At 40.3% G+C, this 22,860-nt stretch overlaps 1 long non-coding RNA gene across 3 annotated transcripts in view; it reads right to left on the bottom strand.

The window, feature by feature from the left end:
- The window catches only part of LOC306658399, a 63,803-nt gene extending 51,171 nt beyond the window's left edge, over positions 1-12,632 (bottom strand). For 2 of the 3 annotated variants that reach the window (XR_013763043.1, XR_013763044.1), the window contains exons 1-2: positions 12,457-12,612; positions 2,920-3,147 (exon numbers count right to left, since the gene is read on the bottom strand). This is a non-coding gene — a long non-coding RNA (uncharacterized lncRNA). Of the gene's footprint in view, positions 1-2,919; positions 3,148-12,456 lie in introns of all 3 variants that reach the window. The other variant, XR_013763042.1, reaches the window with a different exon arrangement.
- Positions 12,633-22,860: the final 10,228 nt, after the last annotated feature.

The following is a 22,860-nucleotide window of genomic DNA, read 5'->3' as shown; positions in this document are numbered from 1 at the left end:
TGGTAGAATGCTTACCTTGCATGCATAAGGCCCTGGGTTCGATCCCCAGCACCGCAAGAAAAAAAAAAAAGAGTCCTCATTCCACTGACCACACCTGCTGAGAGCAATCCAAGCCTGTTTTGGTCCTGCTCACTTCAACATTTTTGTTCTCAACTAAGAAGTCCTAGACAGGACCCAGCAAGGGAGTACATCTAAACTTCAACACGGGCTAAAAAGGAACTTACTCTGAGAGCATACAAAGAAGAGGGAGCAAAACCCCATTGGTTAACAGTGATATGCGTGGTAGAGTTGGAGGCGGATGCTGACTGGTTTCAGACACTTTTGATCTCAATGCTGTTGAAATCTGGAAGTTTTGTCTAAGCCACGAAACTCTCTGGGGCTTAAGTGCTAGCCTAGTTAGCAGTGACCTTTGCAGATGGAAACAGTAGCACACAATAACTTCTAGAACTGATGCATGAATAATATTTTCAACTCTCAACATCTTCCTTGAAAAAACCATATGATGTTGGAAATCTGTATTTGGTAGGCAATGCTCTCCCAGGCAGATTTACTTCCACAGGAGTTTTGATTTAATGACAAGCTTTGCCTCTAGTTCAGAGGAGAGCACAGGAGAAAAAACCTTGAGTTTGAGTTTAGCCTATCGAGTGTACTGGAGTGTTGTGTCACCCAGAACCTACTGCTGCTGGGAGTGTTGGGGGGCTCCTGGTTCTGAGCTAAATCTCATTCAGAAATTTGTTCTCAGCCAGAGAATCACCCAATCCTACATTCTTTCTACAGGGTCACATATATTCAATGACTTGTCTTGGGGAATTGGGGATGCAAAGACCCAGCCTCATCTCCCCAAGGCAGGACAATCCTAAAGGACAATCCCAAATCTAGAGTTTCTCAGGGTTCAGGACTAGCACAGAGTGAGATGAGTAAATCACTTGCCTTGGAGAAAATTTGAAGGAGGCACCAGAAATCTGTTTAAAAGAAAAAAAAAAAAAAAAAAGTTTAAAATTTCTATGCAATTTTTTTTTAAATTAATGCAAAAACTTCATAATTAAATACCAAAATGTAATGTAAAAACAGATCAGGAAAGGACCAGGATTAGGTTGAGGCACTTGGAATAGATACGAATACAGCATTGGATTTTGTCTTTGTAGTATTTAAAATTTTTGTTGTCTTCTTTGGCATGGATTTTTATATTCATTCATTTTTTAACATGTACTAAAATACGGATCCTGATTGCTGAGTTTTCTGGCACCCCTGCAATTTTGCCCCTGAGTAAGAGCCTCCTCCTGCTAGGATCTGCCGAGGCCTCTATCGCTATCATGTCACAATCAAATTCCTCTAGAGCTGGGCTGGGGAGATAGTTCAGTTGGTAGAGTGCTTGCCTTGCAAGCACAAGGCCCTGGGTTTGATCCCCAGCACCGCAAAAGAAAAGAAAAAAAAAAAAAAAAATTCCTCCAAAGCAATCTTGCTTTTCTCACTTTATGGGAATTATTCCTTTGCTGTTCCAGGTCTTATACCCCAACTCAACAATATCAGAGTCCTTCCTGGGGACACCAACCAAAACTAGGTAGATCAATTATGGAGTAGACAAACCTGAGTTTGAGGCTCAGCCCAGCAACTTATTAAAAGGATAACCCTGTACAAGACAAATAGCTTCCAAGTCTTGTCTTTTATAAAGTGACAACAGAGTCTATCCCTCATTGAATCCTGGTTTGGTATGAGGAGTAAATAAGCTATCACAGATGAAGAACTCAGTTTAGTGGCCAGCAAATAACAGGTATTTAGGTAACATTCATATTCTTCCCCCTGATTCAACATTCACTTTCTTGAAGCCCTTAAATAGAATGAGGAGAAAAGCATCTGGAATTGTCATGATCTGACTGGAAACCTCTAGAAATTGGATGAGATCCTATTTCATGGATATTGCCCAATCAGTGTAGGTTTTTCCTCTTTCCAATAAGTCAACACTCTTTATCCTTGGCTGCTGATAATCTGACTAACTCACTTCCTGGTAAGCTCTGTAATGTGTGAGGTCTTTCCTCTCAGTTGTTTCTAAACATCTATGATTAGGGTCAATTAGGAACTGGGGTGCCTGCCATTCTCCTTTCAACTGAAGAGGAAGTCCTGAGGTGCCATTATCAGGAGCAAGACTTCATCTGTCAGCCACAGTCTCAGGAGTCCACCAGCTTAGGCAGGCGTAGTACCAATCTCACTAGTTTTATCTGTGTTCCCCAAACGCCTCAGACTGTTTGCTTCCCACTGATAGGGAACCTGGCATCTCATTTTCTCAAGGTCCAGACGAGGATTCTTAAATAGTAAGAAACTAAGATAGGCATTAAGGAATGTGAGGAAATCAGGAAACTCAGAGGCTAAAGCCCCTCCTTCATGGAATTTCCAACATTCCAATAGGAAAGAGCAACATACATATAAGAGACAAGCAAACCCCACAACCATTATACCCATCTCCCTCCATGCCACCTGTCACAACCGTTAGGGCTCACAGGACACCTCCACCATTAATCTTCCTCTCTGCTGCTCCAGCCCCTCGTCCCATGCCTGACAGAAGCAATTTCTTTAGTCCGTATTTCCTTACCTTAAAATGCTAGATGCTTTGCTTTAAATTTGAATGCCTACCCCTGAGCTATGACATTTTTTCCATTTCTGTCTCTTCTGCAATATTTTGTGCAAAATACATGCTTACCAAATGCTCACAAATGAATGGTTGTGCCAGGAAACACCAGGAGCCATGCACAAAGAGAGGTTTCCAAGGGAGGTGATTTTTTTAAAGACAGCTTTTCAAGGAATGGAGCAAGTTTCCTCTAGAGTTGAAGTTACGAATAGGAGTTCCAGGGACCACGTGCAGCCTATCCACATGTTTGCTGGGCCAGTGTTTTAAAATCTTTGAATTGGAAAGCCTGTGCCTACCATATGCACTGGTCACTGAGCTGCATTTCCATCCCTCCCTGGCTGCTCTCCACACCTACAATACATAGATGCACAGAGATTATGATTGCAGCTTGCAGTCTGCTGTCCGCAGCTGATTCTCTTTCAGAGTTAGTTCTTCCTGGCTGAAAGTCGTTGAAGATTGAGATGAATATTTCCCTAATCTCTCCAGCCATCTTCTCAATTGTAGATTCAGGGCTCAAAACAGATCTGGGAAGAGAAGGGACATAGCAAGCATTGAGTTCCCACCAGGTACCCAATCAGGTGCCACCAGGTAATTCCACATACACCTCGAAATGAGTTGTTACTTGTCCCCACATTTCATATAAGCAAACTGAGGCTCAAAGAAGTTAACTTTTCCAAAGCTACGCAGCTGGGAAGCTTGAGAGCCAGAATTCAGACCTAGATCTGAGTGCATCCCTCACTCTTAATCTTTTCACAATCTGGAGTTGTCGGGCAAGAGTGGTCTCGTAGAACTTCTATTTGCAAAGGCAGAATTGTAGGGGGGAGATGTGACCCATGTTCCAAGCAGCACATGGGTTTGCACACAAGTAATTTCTGTTTATCTGCAGTGAGGCAGGCAAGTCATGTGCAGATAATCCAAAAATAGTTTCTAATTTTTCTTGGGATAAATATAAATTTTTGGCAACAGTCACCCCTTTCAAAGTGTGTTTAGATTAGAGTTACACGAAAAGGCGTTTCTATTCTCTGAGCATTTGCCAACTAATGGGCAAAAGGGAACTAAGAAGAGTGCCAGCCTGACTCCCCTCCTCCTCTCCAACAAAAGCACTGTGTGCAGTCTACAGAGCTGCCAGTGCACACAGAGTGCAATGTGACATGTGGGCTCTGCTGAGTCTCTACCACTCTTGGGCGTGAAACTACTCAACCCTCCTCCCTCCACAAATGAGCAAATAAGATCAGGTTGTGTGGTGACTTGTCCAAGATCATATGGCAAATTAGCAGGGAATCGGGGCTAGGAATCTAGACCCTTAGATCACATCTCATTTCAGTATCAACCCTCCTCTCTGATTCTAATGTTGGCATGTGATTCAAAGGATGGACCAAAATTGAGGGACAGAAAGGGGTAGGTGAGAAAAACTTCATTCTAGGTCCAGAAACTGGGCTTCTATGAATCTTTCTCCTCTGAAAACTATTTAGGAGCCCAGAAGCGGGTGGGGTGAGGTGGTTTGAGTAGAGCCAACAAAGCTGAAGTGTGGAATTGTGTAAGCCAGGATGATTTCGGACTTGTTACTGAACCTCTCTCAGCTCTTCCTCAACTGCAACTTCAATTGCTGTGAAAATTCATAATGCTCTTCACAGAAGCACCTGGCGTACACAAAAGCCTCAATTAATGCAAACAGATGGTCTCAGGGAGGGTAACGGGACCCTCCTGCTCTAGTCCCTGTAGGTAAATTGACCCTATTGAAGGACTTAATGATAACATTTATTTATTTGGTGATCTCTTGGGTGTATCTCTGTATTAATCAGTTTCCTGTTACTATGATGAAATGCCTGAGATAATTAATTTACAAAGAGAAAATTTTATCTTGGCTCATGGTATTGAATGTTCCAACCCATCAAGTGGTCTTTTGCTTTGGGGTTCTACTGAGACCACACGTATGGCAGGAGAGTAGGGTAGAGCAAAGTTACTTAATCCATAACCAGGAAGAAAGAGGGAGGCAATGGAAGAGAACAGGATCCCATATCCCTTTCAAGGGTACACCCCCAGTGACCTAATGCCCTCCCACAAGATCCTACTTTCTAAACATTTCACCACCTCCCAAGTGCCACCTGGGGACCAAGCCTTTAACACATGTGGGCCTTCGGAAGACATTCAACATTCAAACCACAGTAGTCTCTAAAGTGTCTTTCTTCTAAACACAGAATTGATCTAATAAATCAGCATGCAAAGAAAACAAGATCTCTTCTTCCTGCCCCTGAGATTCAAAACCCATACTCTTCTGTCCCAGGATTGGATGGAGGAGGCAGAAGTTGTGACAGGACAGGGGAGGCTGTGGGGAAGGAGAGAAGCAGGAAGTGAGCATCCCTCAGGCATCCTTTCCAGGGTACACAGGCTCAGGTAAGCCAAAGTTGCCCAGGGCAAAGAGGAGGACCATTCTGACTGGAAGAACCCATATTTAGAGCTATAAGATGAGATCTGAATGGCAATGATTGAGAATGCAAAATAATAATAAACGCTGGCATTGTCGTGGGCAGAAAGGAACACTTACACGGTGTTGGTGGGACTTCAGACTAGCACGACCACTCTGGAAAGCAGTACAGACATTCCTCAGAAAACTCAGAAAACTAGAGATGGAACCAACATATGACCCAGCTATCCCACTCCTTGGTATTTTCCCTAAAGATCTAAAATTGGCATACTGCAGCCATACAGCCACCTCAGTATTTATAGCAGCACAATTCATGATAGCTAAATTATGGAATCAACCCAGATGCCCATCAATAAATGAATGGATTAAGAAATTGTGATAAACACACACACACACAGTGGAGTTCTACTCACCATAAAAAAGAATGAAATTATGGCATTTGCCAGTAAGTAGATGGAAATGGAGCTATCATGCTAAGTGAAATAAGCCAAGCTCAGAAACTCAAATTGAAATGTTTTTGCTCAGATGTGAAAGTTAGAGTAAAATCAAGAAACAGGGCAGGGATGCAAGGTTGGTTCAACATCAGGAAATCAATAAACGTAATTCACCATATTAATAGACTTAAAGTCAAGAATCACATGATTATTTCAATAGATGCAGAAAAAGCATTTGATAAAATACAGCACCCCTTCATGCTCAAAACACTAGAAAAAATAGGGATAGTGGGAACATTCCTTAACATTGTAAAGGCCATTTATGCTAAGCCCATGGCTAATATCATTCTAAATGGTGAAAAACTGAAAGCATTCCCCCTAAAAACTGGAACAAGGCAGGGATGCCCTCTTTCACCACTTCTATTCAACATCGTTCTTGAGACTGTGGCCAGAGCAATTAGACAAACCAAAGAAATTAAAGGGATACGAATTGGAAAAGAAGAACTCAAACTATCCCTGTTCGCTGATGACATGATTATATATTTAGAGGAACCTGGAAATTCCACCAGAAAACTCTTAGAACTCATAAGTGATTTCAGTAAAGTAGCAGGTTACAAGATCAATGCCCATAAATCCAACGCATTTTTATACATAAGTGATGAATCTTCAGAAAGAGAAATTAGGAAAACTACCCCATTCACAATAGCCTCGAAAAAAATAAAATACTTGGGAATCAATCTCACAAAAGAGGTGAAAGACCTCTACAATGAGAACTATACAACACTAAAGAAAGAAATTAAAGAACACCTTAGAAGATGGAAAGATCTCCCATGTTCTTGGATAGGAAGAATTAATATTGTCAAAATGGCCATACTACCTAAAGTGCTATACAAATTCAATGCAATTCCAATTAAAATCCCAATTGTGTACCTTACAGAAATAGAGCAAGCAATTATGAAATTCATCTGGAAGAATAAGAAACCCAGAATAGCTAAAGCAATCCTTAGCAGGAAGAGTGAAACAGGGGGTATTGCAATACCAGATCTTCAACTCTACTACAAAGCAATAGTAACAAAAACGGCATGGTATTGGTACCAAAATAGAAAGGTAGATCAATGGTACAGAATAGAGGACACGGACACAAACCCAAATAAATACAATTTTCTCATACTAGACAAAGTTTCCAAAAATATGCAATGGAGAAAAGATAGCCTCTTCAACAAATGGTGCTGGGAGAATTGGAAATCCATATGCAACAGAATGAAACTAAACCCATATCTCTCACCATGCACGAAACTAAACTCAAAATGGATTAAGGACCTCGGAATCAGACCAGAGACCCTGCAGATTATAGAAGAAAAAGTAGGTCCAAATCTTCACCTTGTTGGTCTAGGACCAGATTTCCTTAACAGGACTCCCATAGCACAAGAAATAAAAGCTAGAATCAACCACTGGGATAGATTCAAACTAAAAAGCTTTCTCTCAGCAAAGGAAACTATCAGCAATGCGAAGAAAGAGCCTACAGAGTGGGAGAATATCTTTGCCAATCATACTTCAGATAGAGCACTAATCTCCAGAATCTATAAAGAACTCAAAAAACTCTACTCCAAGAATTCAAATAATCCAGTGGACAAATGGGCTAAGGAAATGAATAGACACTTCACAGAAGAAGATCTACAAGCAATCAACAAACATATGGAAAAATGTTCAACATCTCTAGTAATAAGAGAAATGCAAATCAAAACCACCCTAAGATTCCATCTCACCCCAATTAGAATGGCGATTATCAAGAATACGAGCAACAACAGGTGTTGGCGAGGATGTGGGGAGAAAGGTACACTCATACACTGCTGGTGGGGCTGCAAATTAGTGCAGCCACTCTGGAAAGCAGTGTGGAGATTCCTTAGAAAACTTGGAATGGACCCTCCATTTGACCCAGCTATCCCACTCCTTGGCCTATACCCAAAGGACTTAAAATCTGCATACTACAGAGACACAGCCACATCAATGTTCATAGCTGCTCAATTCACAATAGCCAGACTGTGGAACCAACCTAGATGCCCTTCAATTGATGAGTGGATAAAGAAACTGTGGTACATATATACAATGGAATATTACTCAGCCATAAAGAATGATAAAATTATGGCATTTGCAGGCAAATGGATGAAATTGGAGAATATCATGCTAAGTGAGATAAGCCAATCTCAAAAAGCGAAAGGACGAATGATATCACTAATAAGTGGAGGATGACACATAATGGGGGGGAGGGAAGGGTTAGTGTTAGGATTAGAGTTAGGGTTAGGGAGGGGGGCAAGTATGGAGGAAGGAAGTACTGTATAGAGGGTAAAGAGGGGTGGGAGGGGTGGGGGGAAGGGAAAAAATAACAGAATGAATCAAACAACATTACTCTATGTAAATTTATGATTACACAAATGGTATGCCTTTACGCCATGTACAAACAGAGAAACAACATGTATCCCATTTGTTTACAATAAAAATAAATAAATAAATAAATAAAATAAAAATGAAAAAAAAAAAAAAGAAACAGGGAAGGAAGGATAGGATAACATAAATACCAATCAAATATAAATTAATAGTTTAGTGAAAGGAATTCTAGTAGAGTAAAGGAAGGAGAAGGTGGGAGGAAGGGGAAGAGAAAAATGGGGAACAGGAACTGAGTTTGTTGGGATGAACCCAATTACTATGCATAATTATAAAGCTCTAATTTAAAAAAAGATGAGATCTGAGAAAGCCTAGAGTTTGTTGTTAGCAAGCTCATTTGTTTGATCTCAGCTGAGACTTGGGGATGTCAGGTAGAATTTTAAAATTCTGTTTTATAGGTAAGGAAACTGACGTTCAGGAAAGTAAAATAACTTCTTCAAAATTACACAGCACTATGGTGAGACTGCTATTGGAACCTGTTTTATTGCAAGGGACTGTTGATATGCCTTGTCACTGCTTGAGGACAGAGGTTATATCTTATTCATCTTTGCATCTTGAGTGCCTAGCAAACAACAGATCTTCAGTGAGCCTCTGTTGAAGAGATGAGTTTCCTGTGCATGGTGCTAATGCACATAGATTCCAACAAGTCCAGTATTATGAATCACCGTCTTATCTCACACAGCATGACCTCAGAACATCTCTGTGATAACACACTGAACAAGTGTAAGTTAGCAAGATGAATATTTATTTAGCCATATTAAAGACAGCCTTTGTACAAATGCTCTTGCATAACTATCATTCATCAATCATTTAATAATCAGTTGTTTGCCCAAATTTAAACATAATCAAGAGGTCTGCTTGAATTACCATTTTTCAGGAGAAACTTAAGTAAAACTATCCAGTGGATGTTTTGGCTTAGTGAGATAAATTTGATATAATTAGATGGGGACAGGATGAGAAGTTGAATCAACCAGAGAATGTCATTGGAATTAAAGATTCTAATTTAAGAATTTCATCTGAAATGATTTCATAATCCTCTAAGATAGTTTATTTTGGACAAAGACAGTTATTTGAATTGAAAAAAAAAAGAGAGCTCTTTGTTTCTTATATTGTAACTCTGCCTGTTCTTCATCATCCTTGAACCCTTTGCCCTTGAACTTTGACCTGTATTCTCCCCACGTGTGAATCTTCACACTATTCCATACACTTTCCATAGACTGACTCTCTATGTGGACAAACCTCTGGGGCAAATGTAGGAAGAGAAGGGGCCACTTTGCACTAAAAAACAGGATGAACTTGGCCTTTTCACGGGATCTTTAACACCATCTATTAAATGTACAAGTTGACAAATAGGAAATGGTTACATTTCCTGACTCTGAACTGTTCTGTAAAGAACTAGAAAATTTCCTGATTGAAATTCTGTGAAGAAAAGGGAAAGGTGAAATACGGGAAGGTATAGGGTCATCCAAGGGATATATTAGCCTGTAGGGCTGTTATAAGAAAACATCATAGAACAGTAGCTCAAACAAAACTTCATTTTTTCACAGTTTTAGGTGGAAGATCAATGAATTGGCAGGGTTATTGTCTTCTGAGGGCCCTCTCCTTGGCTTGCAGATGTCTGTGTACTTGCTATGTCTTCACCTGGTCTTTCCTCTGCATGTGCAACATGATGTCTCACCATGTGTCCAAGTTTCCTCTTCTTGTAAGGATACAGTCATCCTTAAGGATATACAGCTTAATAAATCAACCTGAGTTGTCTTATTTTAACTTTATCGCATCTTTAAAGTGTCTGTCACCAAAAACACTCACATTCAGGAACCACCATTTGATCCAGTTATCCCACTCCTCAGCATATACCCAAAGGACTTAAAATCAGCATGCTATAGTGATGCATTCACATCAATGTTTATAGCAGCTCGATTCACAATAACTAATTATGGAACCAGACTAGGTATCCTTCAACAGACGAATAGTTAAAGCAAATATGGTACATACACACAATGGAATATTACTCAGACATAAAGAAGAATGAAATCATAGCATTTGCTAGTAAATGAATGGAACTGGAGGCTATCATGCTAAGTGAAATAAGACAATCCCCCCCCCAAAAAGAGTTGAGGCCAAATGTTCTCTCTGATATGCAGATGCTAACTCACAATAGGCAGGGGGAGAGGGAGGAGTTGTGTTTCACCAGATCGAAAGGGGAAATTGGGGGAAATGGAAGGGGAATGGGATTGGGAAAGACAGTAGAATGAATCGTACATAACTTTCCTATGTTCATGTATGAATACGTGACCATGTAACTCCACATCACATACAACCACAAGAATGGGAAGTTATACTGCATGTATTATGATTTATCAAAATACATTCTACTGTCCTGCATAACTAAAAAGAACAAATGAATTTTTTTTAATTATTTTTTTAAAAGTTCTGAGGAACTAGGTATTAAGGCTTCAGTATATGCAATATTTGAATTTAGGGAGGGCACCATGTGGTCCATAACAAGGAGAAAGTGTTAAAAGCACAAAACTCATCATCACAAAATTTCTCAAGGCAGATTTAGACATTGGGCATAGGAATATATAACACCCAGGTTAACGTCTAAGGACAACTGCATGCTGGCAAATGTTCAACCACCCACCATCAGGCACAGGGGAGACGCCATGACCTACAGGACAATGTTTGCCAATTTCTAGGGTGTCAATGTTCCCGCCATCATACATTTCAAGTTAGCAATATGACGTCACTGAACACAGAGTTGGGAAGAGACTCACAAGCCAGTACACAGCACGTAATCAAAAGGGGTAGGGATGCTATGGTGTCCTGGTCAGAACCCTCCTCCCCATAGCTCCCTCTAGTTTGAAGTTCCTCTCTACACCCTATAAGCCATGGTGTCTCTAACTGGGCAAACTAAACATCTATAAATCTAAATATTTCCCTTTTCTAAATCTAAATCTAAATATTTCCCTTTTCTCTTTATTGGGATCTAAAATATTTTAGTTACTGATATTCAAAATTCTTCATAGAACCTGCTACGATTTGGACATGGTTTGTATCCCATGGTTCACATGTTGAAAACTGGGTCCTCAGTTTGGTGGTATAGCCGTGGTGTGGAACCTTTAAGAGGCAGAGCCTAATGGGAGAGAGGGTGGGTCTTTCTCTGGCTTCCCATTTGGATGCAATCTCTCGCTCTTCCATGTGCTCCTGCCATCTGCCAGGAGGTCCTCACTAGAGCTAATGTCAGCATTATGCCCTTGAATCTCCATAATTGTGAGGTAAATGAACCTCTTCTCTTTATAATGTTTACCTATTTCAGGTACTTCATTATGATAGTGAACAAAGGATTAATAAAAATCCTTCCTCGTCTCATTTGTCAATGGACAAAAAAAAAATCATCTGCAATAATGATTACTGGCAAAGCAACTAATAAGTGAAAATGTTCATCATCTTCAAAAAGAGAACTATGTAATAACTCAAAGAAAAAGTCCCCTCAGTTCAATAATAGTTGATGAAATAACCAAGGGTAACCTAATCTCCAATAGGGACTTTCAAGACAATTCAAAATGATTTTCCACTTATAAATCTGGTCCCATAAAGAAAGCAATGTGAATCAGAAAATATTTATTAGCAATTAAAAATGGCAAATACCTTTTAAAATGCCACAAATGTGATACAGAGCAAATGAATTCATATAAAACAAAGTAATTTTTCAGAGAACTTGTGTTCAAGAAGTTTTCCCATGTATATGAGAGAAGAGCATGACTGAGATTAAGATGAAACAAGGGGGAACCAGATGATGTAGCAGTTGTGTGTAACAAGAATTCCTGACAGATCAGAGTGTTCAAAAGAGTAAAAATCAAAGAATTAAAAGAACATTATTCCTGAACTAAAGGAAGATGTGACTCTTCAGTTTGAAAGAATTCCCCAAGCATTACATAATGAATGAATTGAGACACATAAAAACATACCTTATTTGCCTTTTTTTTAAATCAAATTTTAGAGGGAAAAATACCATAAGTACCCAGGTAGTTAAAAAAAATTGCCCACAAAAAAAAAAAAGGGCCAATTCCACATCAAACTTTTCTTTTGCAACACTGAAAATCCAGAAATCAAATCTTCAGATTTTAGTTTAAAAAATATTTAGAAATGGGGTGATAAGTTTTAGACATGCAAAAGGTTTAAATCTATTCCAACACACCTGCAAATCACCCCAGAGAAAGCACTTTCATAAGAACAAATAAGTAAATAAAATCTAAGAAGATAAAGCTAGAAAAGGAGGCAAATTATAAGTGGTGGTGAGCAATAACAATAATATTTAGACTAAAGTTATACATTTTTTAAAAAATAATTTTGAAACTAAGCATAAAAGGAAGAGCAATTCTTGGCAAAAAATACTGTATAATGGAAAAATAAATTGTTTAAGACTGATTTTTTTTTTTTAGATTTAAAATTCCTATTATCCCAACCCAAACCAAACCACCCAATCCAACCAGAAAAAAGCATTATTAGCCAATTCCTTCATATCTCACCTGTGCTCTGCATACTCATTTCAACTCCCCAGGTACACCTCATCACATTTGTGCTGAATTACAAAGATGAATTCCTGACTGTTCTCCTTGTCTCCAATTTTTCACACTTCAATCCACCCTGCACAGAGTAATCTTCTTAGAACACTATTTTTAGTATGTTATTCATTGGCTCAAAATGCATATACAAGATGAAATCCAAACCTGCCAGCTTGTTATCCAAATCCTTCTGAAATCTGCCATGATCCTACCTTTATTTACAGGCATATGCGCCTCAGAATGAACTCTCCATTTCAGTAATATCTACCTTTTCAATAACCCTGAAATATACCTTAATCATTTCTGATTTGGTGTCTTTCTTTGTCACACCTGAAACCTCCTTCCACCTATTTCCATCCCTTTCTCCTCCACTCCAACCCCAGTTCTGGCAATGCATTCCTGTCCCCTCTTAAATATAGTCTAGCCCAGTCCAGGAAGAAACTTCCTCTTCTAAATATCCAGGGATTAGGTGCTACAAATTAATCCATAATAAATAAATCCTATCTCGTATCACGTACCACATATCAAATTCAATACTATTGGTTGTAACATAAATCATTGTTTTACATCCCACCAAGGAAGAAAAAAAAGGACCAATTATAGTATGACATTCCATTGATTTTAAGGGGCATATTTTTTCAGTGATAACAAAAAAATGTGCACATTAACTTTAATAAGATACAGTAAGCATTTCATACATCCATCCATTCATTCCATAAATATTTCTTTATTGCCTACCCTATGCTCAGACTTGACAGACTGCATCAGCAGACAATATGGATAAGACCCCAGCACCCAAGATTGTGCTGTGCTGCATACAAACCTCTTTCCACGCATCTCTCCAGTGGATTATAAGTCCTTTGGCAGCAGAAACTGCATCTTCTGCTTTATCTCCCATTGCATGTCGCATTTATCCATTTTGCACACATTAGTCACTAAATATTTAGTGAGTTAGGCAATGAATGGAAAATGCGTGCACGTGGTATGGCATACTCAGTTCTAAATTCAGGCACAAGGGAGCACACGACCTGTTAAAATTAATTAGATCAGAGGCCTCCCAATATCATGAATGCTTTTATAGTGCTTCACACAACAGGAAGAACGAAAAAGTTGAAGCTCTCCTGTCATGTTACTCTGACTCAGGGCTGCCTCATACAGTCTCTGAGTGATGCAAATGAACACAGGGGATTGTCATTAATGCAGGATTTGCACTGATTTGTGCAATTACTGTCTTCCCAGTTAATTAAAATAACCACCCAGCAGGTGGTTGTCACTGGTTGATTTAAAATTTCTGGTCTTTACCATTTGTGAGTCTAGAGTTCATAAAGTCTAGAAAAATGTGACTTTTTCAACTATCTGGGTAGACCTCATTACATTTCTGCTAAACTACTAAGATAATTTCCTGGAAATTCTATCACCTGGGAGGTGAACATGCAGAAGTAAGTCACCAAGCCAGCAGTGACCACAGGGTGCCAAGTGACTGTACAACCTTGTCTCCTCTTTAACAGTATTCAGAATTGGAATATTCTTGAGCGTATAGGATGTATCCCTTAAAAACAATAAGGGCTTCAATCCCCCATATCCCCGCCCACTATAGATTTTTTTTTTTTTTTTTTTTTTTTTAAGAAAACATCAGGGGCCCTTTGTGAGCCTCAATCAGCTTGAGGCTCCTCACTGGAGATACTCCTACTCTACGAGAACTCTCCTCCCCAGAAATGCTCATTCATTCAATCATCAATCTTCAAAAGAAATTTGAAATGTGCCAGGTTCAGTGTTAGGTATCAGAGCATGTACAAAGAGACATAAACTCTTACAATGCTCCCTTAAATTAGAATTTTTATACTTTTAATTATTCTGCCTGGTTTTGGGTTTTGATCTCTCCTAGTGTAATTGGTAGGGCACATCTTGTTGACCATATGAATATGTTTATCTTGCCATTTTTAAGGTTCACAGTCTCAAATTATTCCTACCTATGCATCTTTTTTAAACGGAATTCCAGTTCTTTTTAAATTACTTCCCATGATCTAAAGAGTCACCTGATATGATGCTGTCTGCAACGTTTGCAGCTTGCTGAACAGGAAATTCACTTTTGATGTGATTCTACTGAGGATTTATCAAAGATTTCAGGGCATCTGTACTTCATGATTCTCAGCAGAACCACCTGCAATACTCCCAAAGTCTGAAAGCCATCTTTTTTGGGTGCCTTATGGATTTACAGGTTGTTGAATGTGGCTAGATTGAAAACTGCCCCACTGTGTTGCCAATGACTTCATCTTTCATCCTCAGCAGAGGCAGCTCCGAGGCTGGGAAGTACATCAAGGTACCTGCGGATTCAGTGTCTGGTGAGGGCTTGTTCTTCATAGAAAGTGTCTCTTCTAATGGGCCCTCCTGTGGCTAAAGGGTAGAGCCCATTTTCTTGTCTTAGTCCCATTGCACTGGTGATAAAAGTGAGACCCAAGAGATTAGGCGATGCCCAAAGTTCAAAAAGGTTTTCCAAGTTCAGGCCTCTGGACTAGAAGTTTAATGCTTTTTGCCAGATTAAACATGTGGAGAGACACAGATACAGTGGTCTGAACAGAATTTCAGAGTAAATCTACATATGTCCTGTGGATGTATTCCAGAAACATCACCCATATCCCCATCCCCAAACACAAAAATCAAGGAAACATACCAAACAGTACTAACCAAAATGAACACCAAAAGGTTCAAACAGAAATCTTATAGAGAAACTTCTGTGAACACCAAGTTAGCAAAGGAAAGTGAGGGAATTTTTTTATGTCCCCAAGGGTTCCATTTAACCCTCTGCTCTTGTCTGCGGCCAGAGTATGACCAAAGAGCTCCAGATGGAATGGATAGAGTGTCTGGGGCCAGCCTTGGGGTTGTGTTATGATGGGAAGTTGGCCAGTAGCCAGGCTGGGCCTTCCCTCTGTCCTCCTGCCTGACCCTGGCCCACTTCAGCTGGCTGAATTATTTAAATGTTGTACATTACTAGTTAATAGACACAACATATTGAAAGTTTTACAATCAAATATTTATGCTTCTAGAAAACATTTTACATTATCTTTAAACAGCCATGTCATCTATTTATTTTCATTCTCTGATCTTTCTGTTTTGTATCAGAATTGGAGAATTCAGCCTATTTACCCAGAAGTAAATATTATGATGAAAACATTGGGCAGCTCAAAAGTAGACTTAGTAAAATGCAGAAGTTTTTTTTTTTTTTTTTTTTTTTTTTTTTTTTTTTTGTTACTGTCAATTGCACAACAGCCCCCACATGGCAATTAATTAAGAGATTCCTTGGGGATCCTTAAAGTATGGAGATTAAATACTTCATGACTAGACACAGTCTCTACCTGCCTGATCTCCTGACAGAGCATCCCAAGCCTTGTTTCTGACCACTGATTTATTTTCTGCAATAGAGAGAAACTCTCCCATGACAAAGCAGTGTCATTTGCAGATGACACCAGTCAGGGAAATATATTTAATACTGAGACTTAGGCGGCAGGTTAAGAATTGACTTCTGACAGCTGCAGTACCCTGTTTGGTAGCTGATGCTCATGAAGTTCTCAGCTTTATCTTCTGATACCCCCAACTTCTGAATGCTTTCCCCCAACTCTGTCTTGTACTGCTGCTTTAATAGACTTCCAGGGCTGGTCACCATCCTTCAGGGCAATTTATCTCTTGCCCACAGAGGATCCTTCTAGTATCTTCTCCTAACACTGAGTTAATGGGAAAGAACCTCCTTATATTATCAGGTATTCTCTAAATCACTTGCAAAGAAGACTCTTTTTTTTTTTTTTTTTTCTTTTGTACTGGGGATTGAACCCAGGAATACTTAAGCACTAAGCCACATCCCCAGCCCTTTATTTTGAGGCAGCGTCTCAATGAGTTGCTTAGGGCCTTGCTAAGTTGCTGAGACTGGCTTTGAACTCACAATCCTCCTGCTTCAGCTTCTCAAGCTGCTGGAATTACAGGTATGCACCACCATGCCCAGCCACAAAGAAGACTCTTGAAGGCACACGAAGGAACCAGAACTTCAGAGGTCCAGAAAGTACTAACTTCATGATGAGACTTGGTCCCCAATCTCTGACTTTAGATGTTTTCTATGTCTTGGATATTGTTTGTCCCCAAAAGGCTCACATGCTGGAAGGTTGGTCTTCAGCATGATGATATAGAAGCTGATGGGATTTTAAGAGGCAGAGCCTAATGGGAGGTCATGATGTCATTGGTAGTGCTGCCCTCCGAAGGGACCATGGCTTCCTGTTAGGCGATGTGATCACTTACTCCCACACATGGTCCTACAATTTCCATTTAAATGAAATCCTCCCTGGAGCCAAGCCAACGCTGGTACTATGCCCTTAAATCTCTGTAACTATTAGCTAAGTGAACCTCTTTTCTCTATAAATTTTGCCTGTCTCAGGTACTCCATTATAGTAACACAAAGCCAACTAATTAGGTTCAAGACCTAGTTTATGCACCTTAACCTTAAATTGGTTCTTTTGTTCCTTAAATTGGTTCTCCTTGGGTTCCCATCCTCCATCCATATCCAATTTTCCAAGCTCCAGCTAGACTCCTAATTAAAATCTGTCTTCTGTTCTTTCCCTCCCTTTAAAAGCTTCCCTTATTTACCAGGAGCCCCAATACATTTTAAAAGGAAGGTAGTGTATGGGTTTAGGATGAAGGACACCTGTGTTGAAATCAATGCCACCTTCCCAGTAGCCTTAGGCAATCCCTTAACCTTCCCAAATGCCAGTTCTTTCCCCTGCAGTAGGAGGATGACACATCCTCATAGGACTGCCATGAGGAATAAATGAGGATTATGTGTAAAGAACCTCCTACCATGTGTCACCAGGAGTTAGTAGTCACCCGTTAGGTAATGTAAACTACGACCACCACTATTTTTGGTACAGATGCCCTCCTGACATCCTCTAAGTTTCCCCGAGTCTTGATTTCCTGCATTCCTTTCTAATCATGAAAATTAACCAGTAGTCAATGGTTCATAGCTACAAGAATACATGGGAGAGAGATGTGTGACAGCAAGAATTAAAAGATAAATTAAAAGAAAGATTAGAAAGAAATGCAAATTAAAAAAAAATCCATGCTCCCAATGAAATTATTCTTTATAATAAAAGTATATTCAGTCAAGAGAAAGTAAAGGAGACCTCACTCTACAGGAAAGACAGGACACAAATGAGACAGGAACTCATGGCTCTGGGTGGCAGAAACTCTGGTTCCAGTCCCCACGGTGAGCTCCTGGGAAAATGAGTTCATTTTCACAGATCTCAGCTTTCTCACCTGTGAAATGAGATGGTGCGACTAGATTCATTCAACAACACTTAGCAACCGTTTTTTTGAGCACCTGCTGTGTGCTAGACACAGTTCCAGGCACTGCCACTACCGAGATGCACAAGAGAGGCAAGGCCCCTGCTCATATTGCAGCAGTTGAGCTGGAAAAACAAACAGGTAACTAAGAAGAGAATTCCAGTTGATGGTAAGGGACTCGAAGGAAACAAAACAGAGGGCGACAGGAAGTATTGAGAGGTGTGGGCTGCTTAAGACAGGGAGGTGGAGGAGACCTTTGTGTGATTCAGATTCGTAGGTGAATGGAGTCCAGGCAGGCAAAGATCTGGGCCAAGCCTTTCCAGCAAGTGGTCACAGTGGGTCTGTGGAAGGAGAGGAGGTCCCTGTGGCCAGAGGACAGAAAACAAGGCGAACTCGGAGTGAGGTGTGGGAAGGTGCCATACTGAGGGGACTCGAAGGCCAGCAAGAAGCAGAGGGTACCTGAAAAATGGGGAAATGAAGATAATTTTAATAAATGTTAATATTTACAAAGATGTGGATGGGGTAGGGACACCACAAAGCATAGCACAACATTTCCAATGCTGGGACAGAAGAACACCTGAATAGCCCTAGCAATGAAAAAAAAAAAAAAAAAAAAAATGGAGTGGTCAGTGGGACGGGATCACAGGGAAGGAGTGAATCGTGAAGGATGTGATGGGGTGGGGGATCCTGCCTCCCCCTCTGCCTTCCCCAATCCCGCCAGAGCTCCCCATTCATTGGACACAACCAAAAGTTCAAGGGTAGAGAAGCCAGTTAGCATGGGTTGTAGCGGTCAGTCCTCCCCAGCAACCCCCAGGATGAAGAGCAGCACAAGGAAGAGAGGGAAGCTCCAGAAGGGACAAGAGAAGCTGTCAGAAGGTAACCGGAAGAGCCAGGGTAAGGTGTGTGGTTTTACTCTAGGAGCGCTGGGAAGCCACAGAAGGTTCTAAGGAAGGGAACACAACTCTGAACGGATTTGTGCTTAGAAGGTCATCCGGCTGCTGTGTGGAGCATGGAGTGTGGAGGGGCGAGATCACAAGTCAGGAGGTGATTTAGGAAGAAATTACACCATCCAAGTAAGAAATGCGTGCTGATGGATGTGGTCTCACACAGTGGCTGAACTTAAAAGAGAAAAAAAAAATGGATTTAGGACATGCATTAGAAAAATATTTTAAGCCAAATTCTGCCTTTTCCATGAGCTAAAGGAAGCTCTAAAGGAAAATAGGAATGTATGTAGGCTGTCCCTGCTGCAAATCCAGGAATCTCTGTGCCAGTGCCAACTGGTGTTGATTTTTGCAGTGAAAGTACATTAAGAAAAATTTATCAGCTCTATGCTGTTTTTGTTTGTAAGACGAAGAGAGAAAATAAAAGAATTTTCTAAGACTGGCATGTAGAAAAATGATTTGTCCAGTTGACCCAATAAATAACAAAGTCTTCTAATTTTATTGTTGGCATTATCATAAAGAACAGACTGTGCTTATTATCCGGTTAAGGGATTTTATTCTGTGTGCTGTTGAAGTGAGTTATAATCTTTAATAAACAAATAACATCAGTATTTTTTAAAATTCCACAGTCATGAATATTTGTAGAATTGTTTCTCTTTCTCTCCTCTCTCCCCCTCCCTCTCTCTCTCTCTTTCTCCTCTTGTCAGACATCAGAAATGCTTTTGCTGTGTCCCCGTATCTGATGCCATTTCCAACTAAAGAGTCCTGAGACTATTTTTAAATTCCATCGATGACTCTTCAAGAATGAAGCTGCACCAGTGATGAGCAGCTTAATGGCTGGTATCATAATACCAATCCCAAGTCATTAATTCATTCCTGGGATGTTCCAATATCTCATAAATAAGCCTGTGTAGACTATTAACTTCATATTCTCATGTAAGGTAAACCTAGGATGGAACAGGGTCACAAACCAAAGAAAATTGTGGAAAGTTTGTTTGATCACCCTGTTCATAAGACACTTAATACACATTGTTACAGAAACAGATCATATTTGTCCAATTTACATAAAAAAGGACGACACCTTCTAGCATCTTTAAAAATAAAGAAAAAAATATGTGGGTACTTTGGACATACCTGAAGTCAAACTCCAGCACTGTCACTTGCCAGCTGGATGACCTTGACCAGATGGTTTCACCTCTCTAAGCAGGGATACTGGCTTTGGGACAGATCGCTGTGCAGGGTTCCTATCTAAATAAACAGTTTGAGTTACTGAAAATCAGCATGTCCTCACCATCCTGGTGGCCCTGTCTTGTGTGATCGCACAAAAGAAATAACACACCAGTCAGAAGAAGTTACCAGCACCCCAAACTGCCTCCTAAAACCAAGCCTGGTCAGGAGTCCCCAGGAAACCCACTGGGCTTAAGTTCTGGAACTCGTCTGGGCTTCTGGTTGACCCCTCCACAGGGCAGACAGCGGTATAACACCCCAAAGGGCAGAAATAGACCAGAGAGCAGGGCCCGTCCTATCTCACTGGGCTCAGAGCACCTGGCCCAGGAACTACCTCCAGCTTCCACAGATCCCTGGCACCACAAGTCTTAGAAATTTCAAGGGAAGCACTTCAAAGTATAGGCCCTGAAATGTGGCCCTGGGATGGGGACGTTGCTTCCCTTGGTGTAAGGACAGTACTCCTCTTTGAACCTGTTTCCCTATCTGTTAAGACGAGAATAAAAATTGTATCTACTTCTCAAATTGTATCAGTCCGTTTGTTGTCCTTTCAAATAGGACAAAAAAAAAAAAAAAAAAAAAAAAAAAAACACAAAATTCTGAAGTCTAAACACCTCAAAACAGAATGTCAATGCGTCAATGATCATAATTAACATAAGCCTGGTTCATTCCACATCTTTCTTTTCAATGAAAGCTTCAGAAGACACTGGGCAAGCTGATCTGGACCTGCTACCCAGGAGGCCCCACTGCAGCGTCCCTGCCTCCCCGCACCCCGTAGTGAGAGCACATCAATCGCAAGGCACTGTTTCCTGCAGAGCCAGCCTGGCCTGAGGAAGCTGGAGGCTGGTCAAGGATGTTGACTTCTCCACTGGTTTGGAACTGCCCTGATGGCTTTACCACAGGGAAGAGTTATTTACCAGAGGATCACCCTGGCAGGCTCTGACAGCAGCGTCTGAGAGCACCTTACCGGATATGCAGTGCTTCTCTGCCCTCCAGCTTTGCCTGTAGATGAGCCATTTCACACATATTCATTCTAGTATCATTATCGTTGTCATCACCACCACCATCATCCTCATCATCATTATGGCTCTCATTTTTTGGTGATTTACCATATGCCAGGTTCCGTCCTGAGTGCTTTATATGTGCTTTTTAATTATCCACTGAATCCTCTCCATTACCTATGAGTTAGACATTCTTGTCTCATAGATGAGGAAACCAACACATGAAGAACAGAGAGGTTAAGTAACTTGCCCAAGCTCACACAGGTATGAGAAGATGGAGCCAAAGATTTGCATTTGGGTCATTGGCTCCAAAATCCACATTTTTTGTTTACAGGGGCACCTTTGCGGAGTGGTGCCCTGTAAACAAGATGAAGAATTACTCCTCCACTGGTTCTATGTTTCGATAACCCTCCTTCAAACCTAACGCCATCTGCAGTCATGTAAATTTTACTGGCTCTTCTGGGAATCTCCTCTGGTCATTTTAAACAAGTTTTCTGTCAAACACACTGGAAGATTTCCTAGACTAATGTCTTGAAAACCTTATACACACACTTACTGTTCTTAGTTTTAAAGGATAATGTAACAAAATCCTGGTTTTTCATGGAATGGGTCAGTACCAAGGTCAGTTTGCAATAAAGAATTTTCCAGAAAAGAAAAAAAAAATTTAAAGGAGTTGGCAGCATACTTTAAGGAAAGCCTACATGAGCCAGGAAGCAACTTAGAGATGTTTAAATTTTCCTTGACATGAATACTGACCACCCAAGGAATTAAGAAAAACACCTGTCTCCAGCAGGCACGTGGATATCCAGAGAGGGAAACTTGAGGAGGCGTCTAAGTCACCCGTCAAATCAGAGGCCACACAAACTGGCGAAAAAAAGAGTCACCCGGAAGTCTTGAGACCCAAGACCTGATCTTAGCTCTGTCTCAGACAACTGTGACCACTTTTGACATATCAGCTACCCTCACTCCAATGTCAATTTCTTCAGCAGTCAAAAAGCATCTTAAATCCCTCACAGGACTGCAAGGAGAATCATAGAGATTCTCTACAAAAGGGCTTTAAAAAGTAAAAAGAAAAGATAATGGGCATGACAAGACAGGAAGAGCCTTAGGAGGAGGGGCCTGAACCGCGAAGAGCCAGGCCACCTTCTGAACCCCATTGAGTTTAAGTCTGAAGGATTTTCCAGTCGATGGCTACGAAACTGTCCTATTCCTTCAAATCATATCCACACAAAGTGATTCTGCTGCAGAAGCACCCAGTGGCTCTGAACATCCCTTGACCATTTGCTGAATTAAATGACTTTTTAAAAAGTTTCCTCAGGAGTTGGAGAATATCATACTAAGTGAAATAAACCAAACCCATAAAATCAAAGATAGAATGTTTTCTCTGATATGAGGATGCTAATTCACAATGAGAGGGTGGTGGGCTAAGGAAGAAAAGAGTTATTCTAGATTAGGTAGAGGGGAGTGAAGGGAGGGAAAGGGGCAGAAGGGAAGATAGTGGAGTGAAATAGACATTATTACCTCATGTATGTGTATGACTGCATGACCCATGTGATCCTACATCATGTACAATCAGAAAAATGAGAAATTACACTCCATTTATGTATGATCTATCAAAATGTATAAATGCATTCTACTGTCATGTACAACTAATCAGAACAAATTTAAAAATCAAAAAAAAATTTCAGCATCTTTACATTTATGTCTACATTTATATATTCATTTTGTACATTTAAATATTCACATTGAATGTATTCAATTGGCTCATGCCCATAAAGACTCAAATACTTCTTAGCAGAATAAATACGAATCTCTGTTTAAAAAAAAAAAAAAAAGTTTCCTCAACCTAATACCTAGTTCCTGAGACCAGCTCCCTGAAG

The sequence above is a fragment of the Sciurus vulgaris genome (assembly GCF_902686455.1).
Source record: "Sciurus vulgaris genome assembly, chromosome: 3".
NCBI lineage: Eukaryota > Metazoa > Chordata > Mammalia > Rodentia > Sciuridae > Sciurus > Sciurus vulgaris.
Note: the sequence above shows the minus strand (reverse complement) of the source record. Positions and strands in the feature narration are given on the sequence as shown.